The following is a 13,267-nucleotide window of genomic DNA, read 5'->3' as shown; positions in this document are numbered from 1 at the left end:
GTTAAGTATCCGGCTTCGGCTCAGAGCATGATCTCACAGTTTGTGGGTTCAAGCCCTGCATCAGGCTCTGTGCTGACAGCTAGCTCAGAGCCTGGGGCCTGTTTCAGATTCTGTGTCTCCCTCTCTCTCTGACCCTCCCCTGCTCATGCTGTCTCTCTCTGTCTCTCAAAAATAAATTTAAAAAACAGAAAAAATTAAAAAAAAAAACCCATAAACATGGATGTTTCTTCCCCTCTTCTAAGAAAGGCTGCATCTGGGCCACCAACAAGAAATATTTTTAAATGGAAAAGGGAAATGAGGAGTTCTTCAAAATAATCTGCAATACCTGAACTTATGTGTAAATAGCATCTCTGCTCTTGAGGAAATATAGAGCAGGTTTGATGCAACCTTCACCTTCCAAACTTCCAACTGTAACAATACAGCAACAATCTGACTACCACTAATTCTAGGGGGGGGGGGGGGGTAGACAACAGCCATAACTATGCCCTAAAGGTCACAGCATTCATGCTGGAATTTGCAGGTCTGCTGGAAAGGGGTGAAGGAAAAACACAGCTGTGGCCAATCTGCATGGAGTAGAGAGGAACAACCAACCATAACCTAACTGCAACATGCGAAGGGTCAGCAGCACTTCAGAAACCCAGTTTAAAGGTGAGAAAATTGAGGGGTGGGAAGTAAGCACATCATATGTTCACAAAGGAAAAGGAGGAAAATACAGGTAGCATATCAATACCATGCGATTAAAGTCTAAAAATGAGCTATTATGTCTACTAACATATCTATTTCTCACTACAGTGTAGTCGCTGACTTATAACCGAGATGTCAAAAGAAAGCTCGTTCTTGGAATACATCTTCCAATCCTCAGCAATATAACTACTTGTTAGCATAATGGTTTAAAGAGCAGGTCTGGAGTCCACCAGGTCTAACTTACTGTCCAGCTTTCACTTACTAGCTAGATATTCAACTTGAAGACTTTTTTTTTTTAGATTTTTAAAAAATTTAATTTGCTTATTGCGAGACAGAAATAGCACAAATGACAGAAGGGCAGCGAGAGGGAGAGCGAGAGAGCGAATGAATACCCCAAGCAGGCTCCACACTGCCAGCACAGAGCCCCCATGTGTGGCTCAAACCCATAAAGTCACAAGATCATGACCTGAGCCAAAACCAAGAATTGGACGCTTAACTGATGGAGCCACCCAGGCACCCCTCAACTTGAAGACTTCTTTGAGCCTTAGATTTCTCATTATAAAACAGGGATCACACCTCTTAAGGCTCTTGTGAAGATTAAGTGAAAATGCTTGAATTACTTACCAGTACCTGATGCACAAATGCTCAACAAATAAAAACTATTATTAGCCAACAACAGACTAGCTGCCATCTAACTTAATCCAAGCACAGGGCTACAGGAGCGGTCCGATTACGTGTCCCCCTTCCCTGCTCTCTCACTCTCCAAAAAAAAAAAAAAAAAAAAATCCAAGCACATTCAAGTAAAAAGTGGGAGAAAATACAAGCATTAGTTTTAGTGTCTAAATGAATTCAATGTTTTTTATGATAATCTAATTTAATTAGAGTAAGGTGAAGGGGGAAAGGTAGGCAGAGCTTCTATAAAGAATGCCCAAGGTTTTCTGGCCTGGATTTAAGTCGTTTCATTTCTGCAATGGTTCTTTTGTTTTTACTCCTTTTTATGGGGAAAGGAGGAAGGTCGTGGGGTAGGGCTAGCATCTACAGAACAAGATGAGTGGAGAGGAAAAGGAATTGGGAGTCAGAATGTACCTAATTCCACAATGACTGGCCCAGGAAACAAGCACTGCTGCCTAGGGTGGAAGGTTGGCACGTGAGCCTGCATCCCAAGTCTTACACGGCTGGTGGCGCCCACCAGAAGGAGTGCGGACCGGAGCCGACCCAACCCGTAACCCCCAGGACCCAGAGAAACACCATCTACAAAATGGCCCCTCCCAGGAAGAGTGGTCCCCAAAGTCAGAGATAAATGACTGGATTGCCTACCAGGACCCTGCAGGGGGTAGATCGGCTACAAAGTACTATACATCAGGGGCACCTGGCTGGCTCAGTCAGAGAGCATGTGACCCAATCTCAGGGCTGTGAGTTCAAGGCCCACACGGAGTATAAAGATTACTAGAAATAAATAAACAAATAAAACTTTAAAAAGTAAGTAAATAAAAAGTGCTATACTCTAGGCCCTGAGTACAGAACCTGGAAAAACTGCAGTTAATCTGTCTACAACCAAGCTTCTGAAAAGGCGACAGTCCAGCAGGTTTCATGGGGCTGTATTTTTTATGTTTATCAAAAGTGAGGGTAATTTTTTCATAATTTGGACTTCAGTCTATCATGCAAACAAAAGTCAAATCACACTGAAAAAAAACTAAATGACGTGTCCCCAAAACACTAAAGATGGGGAAATGTAGGTTAATTTTTCCACTGGAATTAACGAAAAATGTGACTGATGGGATCCACATTATCAAAACCTGCATCACTTGAAATCTAATAGGGAAGGGAAAAAAAATTAAACTGAGCTCTGTTAATAGCTTGTCTGAGAAGAGGAGCCTCCAGGCCAGAACAAAGACTCAGACTGGGGGAGGGGAAGTGACAGAAGAAAATCCAAACTGTATGATGCTGATGCTTGGAAACATCAGTAGGACAAAAAGAGGCCACTGAATATCATGAACATGTTTTTCTTTTGCTGTTGAACATGGAAGAGGGCAAGGATTCTGCTACTCATCATATTAAACTCACAGTTCCTGCCGTCTACTGTGGGTACCGTTCTGAGGGACTCTGTCCTCACTTCCCTAAAAATCCTTGAGACGGGCTCGCTGTCTTTGGGGAAGGTCAGCAGCTGCCCACTCATCTCCAAAGCACCACAGAATAAGTTACCCAGCAATTTCAGGTTAAAATTTACATAATACTGGTACACATTAAATATTTTTTTGAAGTTGGGATTATTTATCAAAGATACCATCTTTCAAAACTATAACAACAGATTTTACTTGCAACAGTCAATTGCAACAAATCTGTAGCGATACTGGAAGGGAAAAACCAAAATGTTAAAAGTCAAATGAAAATTTTAAATTATTTCTAAAAGTGCCACTTTTTTTTGAATCTGTGTAAATTTGACTTTTTTTTTACTTAGTCCATTATTATGTGTTCTAGTAAATAACAAATAAAAATATATTTGTTACCCAGCTGCACACTAGTAATATACTGATGACAAATTTTTTTAAATACCAAAGTCTTTTTGACATGAGGTGGGGGGTGGATTATTTCAAATTACAGCATATACATGTCTAGAAAAGTAAGGCAGGGTTTAAAAAAATGCATTACTAATCTCATGCTACATACCAGAAAGGACTGAGCTGATTATAATAATTTATTCTACATAGTCACTTAATAAGTTACAATAAACGTTTAGTTCTACAGGAGTCAACATGAATATTTAAATGATGCAGTGAAAACAGAAGCCTTGCCTTCAGAAAACCTGTGTTTGGGAAGTCCAGCTTCTTGAGGTGACCTTGTATGAGACATTTAAATCACTGTATGTTTCCTGTGTACCTAGGAGAGGCCAGGCAATACACTGGCCTGCAAAAGCATGAGCAAAATATGGTACCTACAACTAATCAGAAAAGGAGAAGCAAGTATAGAATGCCACTACTGGTATGTTTATTGGTGGGGGAGGTGGGAGCACGAGTGAGGCGAGCAAGAGAGTGAGATTACGCGGGGGAGGGACAGAGACAGAGAGAGAGAGAGAGAGACAGAGAGAGAGAGACAGAGAGAGAGAGACAGACAGACAGACAGACAGAGAGACAGATCAGGCTCTGAGCATGGGGCACGAACTCACCAACCGAGAGATCGTGCCCTGAGCTGAGATCGAGTCAAGACACTCAACTGACTGAGCCCCGCCCCCGCGCCCCTCCAATGAGAATATGAGAAGAACTACCTGGAGTTTTCCTAGGACTGCGGACGGTTACCTGCAGAGCACTATTTTAATGCAAAAAGACAAACCCAAAACCATTTTACTTCAGCAGAGAGAGAATTAATTGAAATTCAAATGTACAGATAATTTCTCTAATTATTTTCCACAGTTATCATAACCAAAATGCCTTTTTATAATAAAAGGACAAAGGCAAAGAAAAAAAAATTTGTAAAATGTTAGTCATTTGTGTAAAAATTACAGGAGAGTAGAAAATTTTAATTGGATATATATATATATATATATATATATATATATAGGTTGCTAAAAATCAAAGGTATCTTTAACTCAACATGTCCAGGAAATTATGCCATACATTTTGCTTACACAGTGATGCTATCCACAGATAAACAATGGCAGTAAATAGAACTATTATGCATTTTTAAAATTACCTTGAGGCGAAGGGGAAAACTAAAAACTGCAGTTGGCAGCCCAGTTTAACAAGCCCCGAACCTTTGGCTGAGCTGCAATGAGCATGAACATGGTCACTAACACAGTCATGAGAGCAAGTCAAGCAAGTCAAGCAAGTCGCTGGCCCCGGTGGTTCTGCCTCCCTCTCCCCCTCTCCTGGAAAAACTGCATGCAGGGCTGCACGCTCACACAAAATAAATACAGGAAAGGGGGTGGGAGGCTTGGGTGGGGAGCTGGGCGAAGCTCTGGGCTCCACCAGTGGAAGGCGTTCCACAAGAATTGCTACAGGGTCAAAAGTTTACCGTGGTTTCAATTTCACCTCTCAGCAGCCAATCAGAAAACAGATACTGTGCGCTGACCCCCCCCCCCTCAGGCTGCAAATGAACATTAACTCATTGGCTACCAGAACTGCATATATTCCTTTTCTTGTTAGGCTTTCCTTTTTCATTTTTTCTTCTTCTTTTTTGAGGGAGTGAAGGGGGGGAAGGAGTGGGAGAAGGCAAAGAACAATTTTAAGTTCAAGGTGACAATTTTACGTAAGACCATGTATTTTAAACAGGTATGTGAGGGAAGAAATGAACAAGTAATTAATTATCTTTCTCCTTGAAACCAGTTTCTGTACGCTGTAATAGCTAACAAACTAATCATTAATGCTAGTATCAAATCAAGACAAAGAATGAACTTACTTAGGCAGGTTAAGGACAAAGATTTAATTCCAAGAGGTTGCAATTCTGAGAATAATTTGTAATATGATGAAAGATGTTGGTTGTTTCCAGTGAATGCTTTAAAAATAAATCAGATAATGAAGACATTTAAGTATTTATTTATCTATACCCCAATTTTTTTTACCTACATAAATTCCCCACCTTTTCTCCAAATCATTAATATACACACGCAACATGCCTGTCCTTTTCATACTTTGCATCTACCAAAATGTAGGTACAGCTGGCTCCTAAGGTTTAAAGCTTTCTTTTCCCATATTTCACCTCTCCAAACACTTCAGTACCAAGATGTGATCTTTCATACAATGAACTCTGGCCTTATACACAACTGCTCCCTAGTCCATTCATTCATTGTATGTAAATCTACAAATGCAGTAAACATCACTAAGTTAATCCATTAAATATGATTTTCGATTTTCCAAGTTCTATATTTAGTATTGGGCAAGGGTAAAATGAAGATTTATACCTATACACACCTTAATTATCCGACATTTAAGAACTAGATTTCTTGGAAGCATTACATGATAAGAGCAAAACCGCTATGTTAACCGCTCTTATCAAAAAGATCAGTTAAATCCTACTAAATAAGCAGATGTGTGAATCGGTAGTTAGCAGTATTTTTCATTAGTACAAGGTGGTCAGATTTTAGCAGTCTTACTGGCTTTAAAATTTTAAATTTCTATTTAGAAGCCCCTGTAGGGACTACTACTGCCTAAGAAAATGATTTCATGTAACAAACTCATTTTCTTACCCAAGCTAGCAAAATTAAGAAACTGGTTATTTCTGAAAATCTGAAGGTAACTAATATACATAGTGCCTTTCCTTATATATAACTGTTGCAAAAGGACTTCAAAATAAATCCATAGTGTAGTTTCCACAGGAATTTAATATCAGTTGTTAAATCAGTAAATAAAGAAACTTGACACAGACGTATAAAGTTTTTTTTAATTTAGCAGTAAAACAAGTAATTTTCTAGTAACAACTCCTAAGCCTTCATAAAGTCTATGCATATTTGCCAATAAAAAAAATCTACATTAAAAATCTAGTAGTTTTATTTTCTTAAACATGGCCTGCAGAAGCGTCTTTTATATATTAAATTAGAGGAGTCTTCAGTATGTCTTTTTACAAGATGGCCTCATTTTGAGAGAAAATGGATGCGATAAAATTTTACATCAAGTCAGCATGTTAGCAAGAAGCTTTTCTGTGTGTTCTGAATTTGATTAATACAAGCCAAGGTCACTTCCTGAAAGATGCCTACCACTGCAGCTGCAGGCAAACGAGGCTCCGGAGCAAGAATGGGGGAAGGGAATGGGCGATGGCATTTATTAACACGGAGATAAACTTCCATCTACACCAGCAGCTATATGAGAAGGGGACAATATGAAGATCTCAGAATTCTTGGCATATAAAGATGAAAATATTTCCAGACATTAAAATTTAAAAACAGAAATTTAACTCATTATATATAATGTTCATGTCAAAATTATATCAAAACTATCCTCTGGGTGCCTGGCTGGTGCAGTCAATGGCTCATGGAACTCTCACTCTCAAGGTGGGGTGTAGAGATTACGTAAAACTAAAATCTTCAAAAAACATAAATACATGAATAAAAATTAAAAATAATATATCCTCACTGCAACAATGTATTAAAACATTTCACTACTGATACTATAAAATCATCTACTACCAAGTACTTAGTACTAATACAGTAAGACCTCTATGCAAAATAGCCAAAAAGGAAGAGACAGGCCCCTGAAGAAAACAGATTCAGAGATTCAATTTCTCTCATCTGAAAACCAAGGGGAGCCTAAAGTTGAGAAAGCAGAAATCCAAAACAAAAACCCTATACTGCAAAAGACATGCTAAAGTCTTATGCTGAAATTCAATTAATTTTCCTCTCACCAACATTAATACAAGTATATCAAAATAAACATTATCAATAACTAGAAAAAACCTTCTCCCTGAATAATTCAATAGCAAGATTTAATTGAGTAGTTACTATGTACTGCCAGAAAACCATACTAAGTACTTTGTCAGTCCTCTGAGGTTCTATATACATTTCTAATTGGACAAAATATTAGGTAGAATAAGAAAATCTATAGGTTTCTTCTAATTTTTAAATTTTCTATTTAACGTTGGATAAATTAAATTGCTTTTATGTGCCTCATTTCTCCCACCTGCCAAATGGAGGTATGCTTGAACAATGACATTCTAAAGAGACATATAATCAGAAAAATCACCTTAGCGGTTGTATAATAAACAATACTGGGGGTACCTGGAGGCTCAGTCAGTTCAGTGTCTCTTGATCTCGGCTCAGGTCATGAGGTCTGATCGCTGAGCTGCTGACAGTGTGGAGCGGGCTTGGAATCCTCTCTTCCTCTCCCCCGCCCCCATATTCATTCTCTCTCTTTCCTGCTCTCTCTAAAAATAAAGGAATGGCGTCTCCGCATGGATCCACTGCGTTGGTGAAGTCTGTGAGCCCAAGTTTAGGCTGACCAAGCCTAAACTTGTAATAAAGCCCTTTGCTTTTGCACGCGTGAAAATAAATAAATAAATAAAAATAAATGAATGAATTTTTTTTAATTTTTTTTAATGTTTTATTTATTTTTGATACAGCGAGAGACAGAACATGAGAGGGGGAGGGGAGAGAGAGAAGGAGACACAGAACCAAAGGCAGGCTCCAGGCTCTGAGCCAGCTGTCTGCACAGAGCCTGACGCGGGACTCAAACTCACGAACGTGAGATCTGACCTGAGCCGGAGCCAGATGCTTAACCGACTGAGCCACCCAGGCGCCCCAAATGAATGAATTTTTATCAATAAATAAAATGTTTTAAAAACACACACAATATCTGTCCTTTTTGTTAATCATCAGCATATTTAAAGGCATGAAAGCACATAAATTGTACTTTTTGTACAATTTTTTATGTATTATTTGGTTCATAAATTGGTAATATAATTTTGTCCCTCCCTTATGATCCCCATCATTTTATTTTGGTTGAAATAACTTCAACAAAAAACTGAACAGATGTTGGATGCTCAAGTTCAGACAAATGTATACAATTTGATTTTTTTTAAGCCTTTTACCTTTCAATGGTTGACAGAAAAGGGCCATTATTTAATAGGCACAGAGTGTTCCATACATGTAAAGGGTTTTTTTTAATCATTTTAGGAAATGGGAGGCAACCAGATTAAAACAACAACAACGTGAGAAGTCCCTGATTTCTGAGAATCTAGTTGCTCCAGAAGGGTTCAACAAGTCTTAATCACATGAAATGGAATAAACTCTAAAAGTGGATATAGGGTGGGGGCGCCTGGGTGGCTCAGTAGGTTAAGCGTCCAACTTAAGCTCAGGTCATGATCTCACAGTTCGTGGGTTCAAGCCCCATGTCGGGCTCTGTGCTGACAGCTCAGAGCCTGGAGCCTGTCTTTGGATTCTATGTCTCCCTCTCTCTCTGACCCTCCCCTGCTCACTCTGTCTCTCAAAAATAAAAAAATATATATTTTTTAATTTAAGAAAAATGAATAGAGGGTAAAATTCATCATTCATACACCTTCTCACCAGCACACCTTATGAGACACTCAGGAGGGGATAAATTTTCCTCAGTTTCTGTCGAATTCTCTAATTATTTTTTCAACCATATGAATTATTCCAAAACTAACTCGAAACAAAGCAGAGTTCAGCAGTAGTGAGCTTCCCGCCATGCACAGCAGGGTGAAGGCGGTGCCGCCATCCCTGCACCTCTCCAGTCACATCACTCCTCCCCCTGGCTCTTCCCAAGCACCGCTGTGCTCCCTACTCCGCAAGTCCGACCCACTCCGCCAGGGTCAGGCAGCCACCCGGCTTCCTGCACCAAGGCAGCTTCTATTCTAAAACAGAACCTGAACGGAAACATTAGCTATAAAATACAAACAAACAAAATACTGGCCTGCATGTCTTTTGCTCTGCCAGAGTGGTTCACAGACACAAGTTTGAGATTCACTCAGTAAGATTCACAGATTAAGTATTTAAAATTTTTTTTCAGTTATTCTCAACAGCATCAAACTGGACAGACTGGCCATTCCACCACTGAAAATTTCTATTACGAAGAATTCAAAGCACTACCACCATATAGCACAGTATCATCACTCAGCAATAATGTAACAGGCAATGCGCTCTCTAAAAAGCATATTGGACTGGGGCGCTTGGGGGGCTCAGTCGGTTAAGCATCTGACACTTGATTTTGGCTCAGGTCATGATCTTACGGTTTGTGGGTTTGAACCCCACGTCAGGCTCCATGCTGACAGTGCAGAGCCTGCTTGGGATCCTCTCTCTCCCCGCATCTTTCTCTGCCTCTCTCTCTCAAAATAAACAAAAACCACACTGGACTATGATCCTCAACCATAACTCCCAAGAGAAAAAGCTAACAGGTTGTCATTCCAGTGCTTACCACATAGTCACAGTAAATGTAAATCATCCATTCATTTCACAAATGTTTGCTGAAATTATGCCACATTGTACACTACTGCTATTCCAGGTTCTGTGGATAGAAAGCTAAATAATACCTGTGGCCCTCACAGAAGTCCTTAAATTCAGACAGCCTAGTCCCCAGACATGGCAAAGGAAGGTGCTCTGAGTCTAAAAAGGCATTAACGTGTGCCTCTGAGACGGGATAAACTCTAAAAGATGGACAAAGGATAAAAATCAAAAAGCTTGTATATTTTACTGAGTATTAACAAACATTTCCAGAAAACGGTGAGTGCCATCCATAAAATAAATAAGTAGGGTGATATGATATAAAAAGAGGGCGAGGGCACCTGGGTGGCTCAGTGCGTTAAGCATCCAACATCAGCTCAGGTCATGATCTCATGGTTCGTGGGTTTGAGCCCCGCATCAGGTTCTGTGATGACAGCTCAGAGCCTGGAGCCTGCTTCAGTCTCTATGTCTCCCTCTCTCTCTGCCCCTCTCCCGCTCGTACTCTGTCTCTCTCAAAATAATAAACACATGTTTTTTAAAAAATTGTTTTAAGGAGGGGGTAGTAGTAAGAAGGAAGTAATTTCAGGTCAGGGAAGGGGGCTCTTTGAGGATCCAATATTTAGTCTGAAAACTGAGAGGTGCCCACTATGCAAAGAGGTTTCCAAGCAGAAAGCACTATATATGAGAGCACTAAGAGACAATGAAATTAACAAATTACTATTAATCAATTATCTGTTTTTATTATGTCATTAAATCCAATAGGCTCAATCTTCTTCCCACTTCCAGGATCCACAATGTAGGCTAATGGGAACCTGAAAATTATGTGTTGGATGATCTGCCAAAAAAGTAATGTGTTCCATTTTAAAATTAAATTTAATAAAGTGAATAAAAGAATCATACTTAGAGCTGGTATACAGCATGGCTTTCTAGGAAAGTATTAGTAAAGAATGAGGCAAAGAAATATTACTAAAAACAATGCTTGGTCAGTGGATATGGAGGGAAAAGACAGTCAAGTTCAGCTCTCCTCATTACAAACTATATTACTACCACCTGTTTCTTCTTCTCCACACTAAGGATAACATCTCCTGCTCTACCTATCTCAAAGGGCAGTTAAAAAGACTGAATCACTTGAGATCCTCACTGCCACCAATACGGTCAGTAAATGCGATGTCTCTGAGTACAAAAAACATACAGCCCATTCATTCATTAAGAGAAACTCTCAGGTGGGGTACCTGGCTGGTTCAGTCAGCTGTATCTCACAATTTGTGGGTTCGAGCCCCGCGTTGGGCTCTGTGCAGACAGCCTGCTTCGAATTCTGTGTCTCCCTCTCTCTCTGCCCCTCCCTCACTCTTGGTCTGTCTCTGTCTCTCAAAAATGAATAAACATTAAAAGAAATAATAATAATTTTTAAAAAGAGAAATTCCCAGGGCCTCACACTTGACTTTGTTCTGTATTTAAACACAGCTTACTAAAACTGTATTTGGTTTCCCAACCTCACAGCAAATTCGAAGGGAGAGGCTATTAGGAGCAATAAAGTACTGACAACAGCCAGACTGTACGGCTAACTAGCTGGCAAGAACTAGTGAAATAGAAAAAAAAAAGTTAAAATCAAAACCAAACACAAAAACTCTGAAAAACTAAAGTGGTAGACTCTAGAGTCATTTTGTCTAAAGAGAAATAGTCCTGTTTAATTCAGAAGGTATAAAGAGGCATCACCCATAGGAGGGAAAAGAAAAAAAACAGGTAATGATGCTAATAATGCTTCTAATATCCTGAACCATTAGAAGATTAAAACACACTTAGCACACTGCGCGAAATGAAAAGAGGAAATGTGAAAACACTTAAGAATATCCATTTCCAAGGGTTAAATTTCCACAAGTGAAGGGTCCGTGCCTTAATGACTGTTTTGGGCTATGCAAAGTAAACCTGACACCATGTTCCTTTTTCTTCTCTGCACCCTTTTCCCTCTATTGCCAGTCACTCCCCAAGTGTGGTTCTTAGAAGCAATGGAATTATCAGAAAACAAGCTGCAAAGGCTAGAAAAATCAGGGGACTTAGATAATCAAGAGCGGAGAGTCACAGGTAAGGCTACAAGAGTTTCCCCTAAGTACGTTATAAAATCCAGAAGCCTAAAGAGATCAACACATTAAAAATTAGCATATTTTTATAGGTTATGTATACCCCCCCGAAATAATAATAAAAGTTAATAAACTGGACAAATCTCATACAATTTGAGCACCAAGACAATAATGGTAAAGAATTATCATCTCCTGAATAAGCTAAAAATTCATGAATTCACAGTATGAAAATTTATACCCAAAGGAAAAGTTCTTCCTTACAATAGAAAGTCAACTAATATAGAAGATAATGATGGAACTAGAAAATCACCATTTGCTAAATCATATTAATAATTCATTTAAGGGGAACCTCGGTGGCTCAGTCGGTTAAACACCTGACTTCAGCTCTGGTCATGATCTCATGGTTCGTGGGTTTAAGCCCTGCATTGAGCTCTGCTGCTGACAGCTCAGAGCCTGGAGCCTGCTTCAGATTCTGTGTCTCCCTCTCTCTCTGCCCCTCCCCATGTTCTGCCCCTCTCTCAAAAAAAATTTTCATTACTTTTTAATTTTTTTTAAATAATTCATTCAAGAGGCAAGAATCACCAATGAATGCTAAAACTAGTGGCCATATATTTAAGAAATAGTAGGCTAGTTCCATTATCACAGACTGAAAACCTCTCAATCCCACAGGAAACTTACCAATTATCTCCCACAAGTAACCCTACAGTGGAGAAACTAGCAAACACCCCCTCAACCAGATGGTTAAGGTTGGCATCGTCAATAACGGACCTCAACCACAGCCATGTTCCTCCTGATTACAATGGACTGAAAAAAAAAAGAAATTACTTCAATGGTTTTCCTCCCCAAAAAGTGCAGTCCCTGAATCTAAACCTGAGGAAACATCACTCAAGAACAAAACGTGGGAACTTCCACAAGGTAACTCATCTCTCTCGCCTTCAAATAAGACCTACAGAATAGATACTGTTTCAATATTATTTCATGATGTTTTAACTGCAAGGTATTAATGTAAAAAGAAAAACTTGTTTTGAGGAAATATATACTTAAGTATTTAGGTGTAAAGGAGCACCATATCTATTACAACTTACTCTCATATTGCTCAGAAAAAATATATAGTTTTTAAATGATAAAAGGAGAAAAATATAGTAAAATGGTAACATTTGAAGAATGTGACTGAAGGTCACCTAGTACTTCTTTATCTAAGTGCTACAACTTTTCTGTAAGTTCCAAATTAAAGAGAAATGAAAAGTAATCTAAAAGGTGAGTAACAGACTAGAGGAAACATGTGCAGTGTCTATGTCGGGTGAAGAATAAAAACCCAGAACACACAGACTCCCTTACACACTAGGTCAGAACACACAGGCTCCCTTACACACTAGACAGAAAAGACAACAGAAGAGCACAGATGGTGAAAGAATAGGCAGTTCAGGGTAGTGCAAATGGCGAATAAGTACTGAAAACATGCACAGTTCTTCCAAGGGATAGGAAAGTGTAAGATAAAAACAATGAAAGAAAACAGCATCAGTGGGCAGAAGCTAGTCATTTTAAGCATGGACCCTTTATTCCATGGCTAGGAATATGCCACAAATACATAGAGATTTAAAGATACGTATGAGGAACCCAAATG

At 39.2% G+C, this 13,267-nt stretch overlaps 1 protein-coding gene across 12 annotated transcripts in view; it reads right to left on the bottom strand.

Annotated features, from left to right (window-relative positions):
- Positions 1 to 13,267, bottom strand: part of NCOA3 (nuclear receptor coactivator 3) — a 136,301-nt gene that overhangs the window by 66,931 nt on the left and 56,103 nt on the right. For 3 of the 12 annotated variants that reach the window (XM_029916159.1, XM_029916164.1, XM_029916162.1), the window contains one exon: positions 5,077 to 5,172. The exons of 7 other annotated variants lie outside the window; for them this stretch is intronic. The gene's annotated coding sequence lies outside the window, so the exon portion shown is untranslated. Of the gene's footprint in view, positions 1 to 4,371; positions 4,444 to 5,076; positions 5,173 to 6,370; positions 6,473 to 13,267 lie in introns of those variants that run through there. 2 more of the 12 variants (XM_029916161.1, XM_029916160.1) reach the window with 2 other exon arrangements.

This window comes from Suricata suricatta, chromosome 12 (genome assembly GCF_006229205.1).
Source record: "Suricata suricatta isolate VVHF042 chromosome 12, meerkat_22Aug2017_6uvM2_HiC, whole genome shotgun sequence".
Lineage (NCBI taxonomy): Eukaryota > Metazoa > Chordata > Mammalia > Carnivora > Herpestidae > Suricata > Suricata suricatta.
The sequence above is the reverse complement of the archived record's forward strand: the minus strand, read 5'-3'. Positions and strand labels throughout refer to the sequence as shown.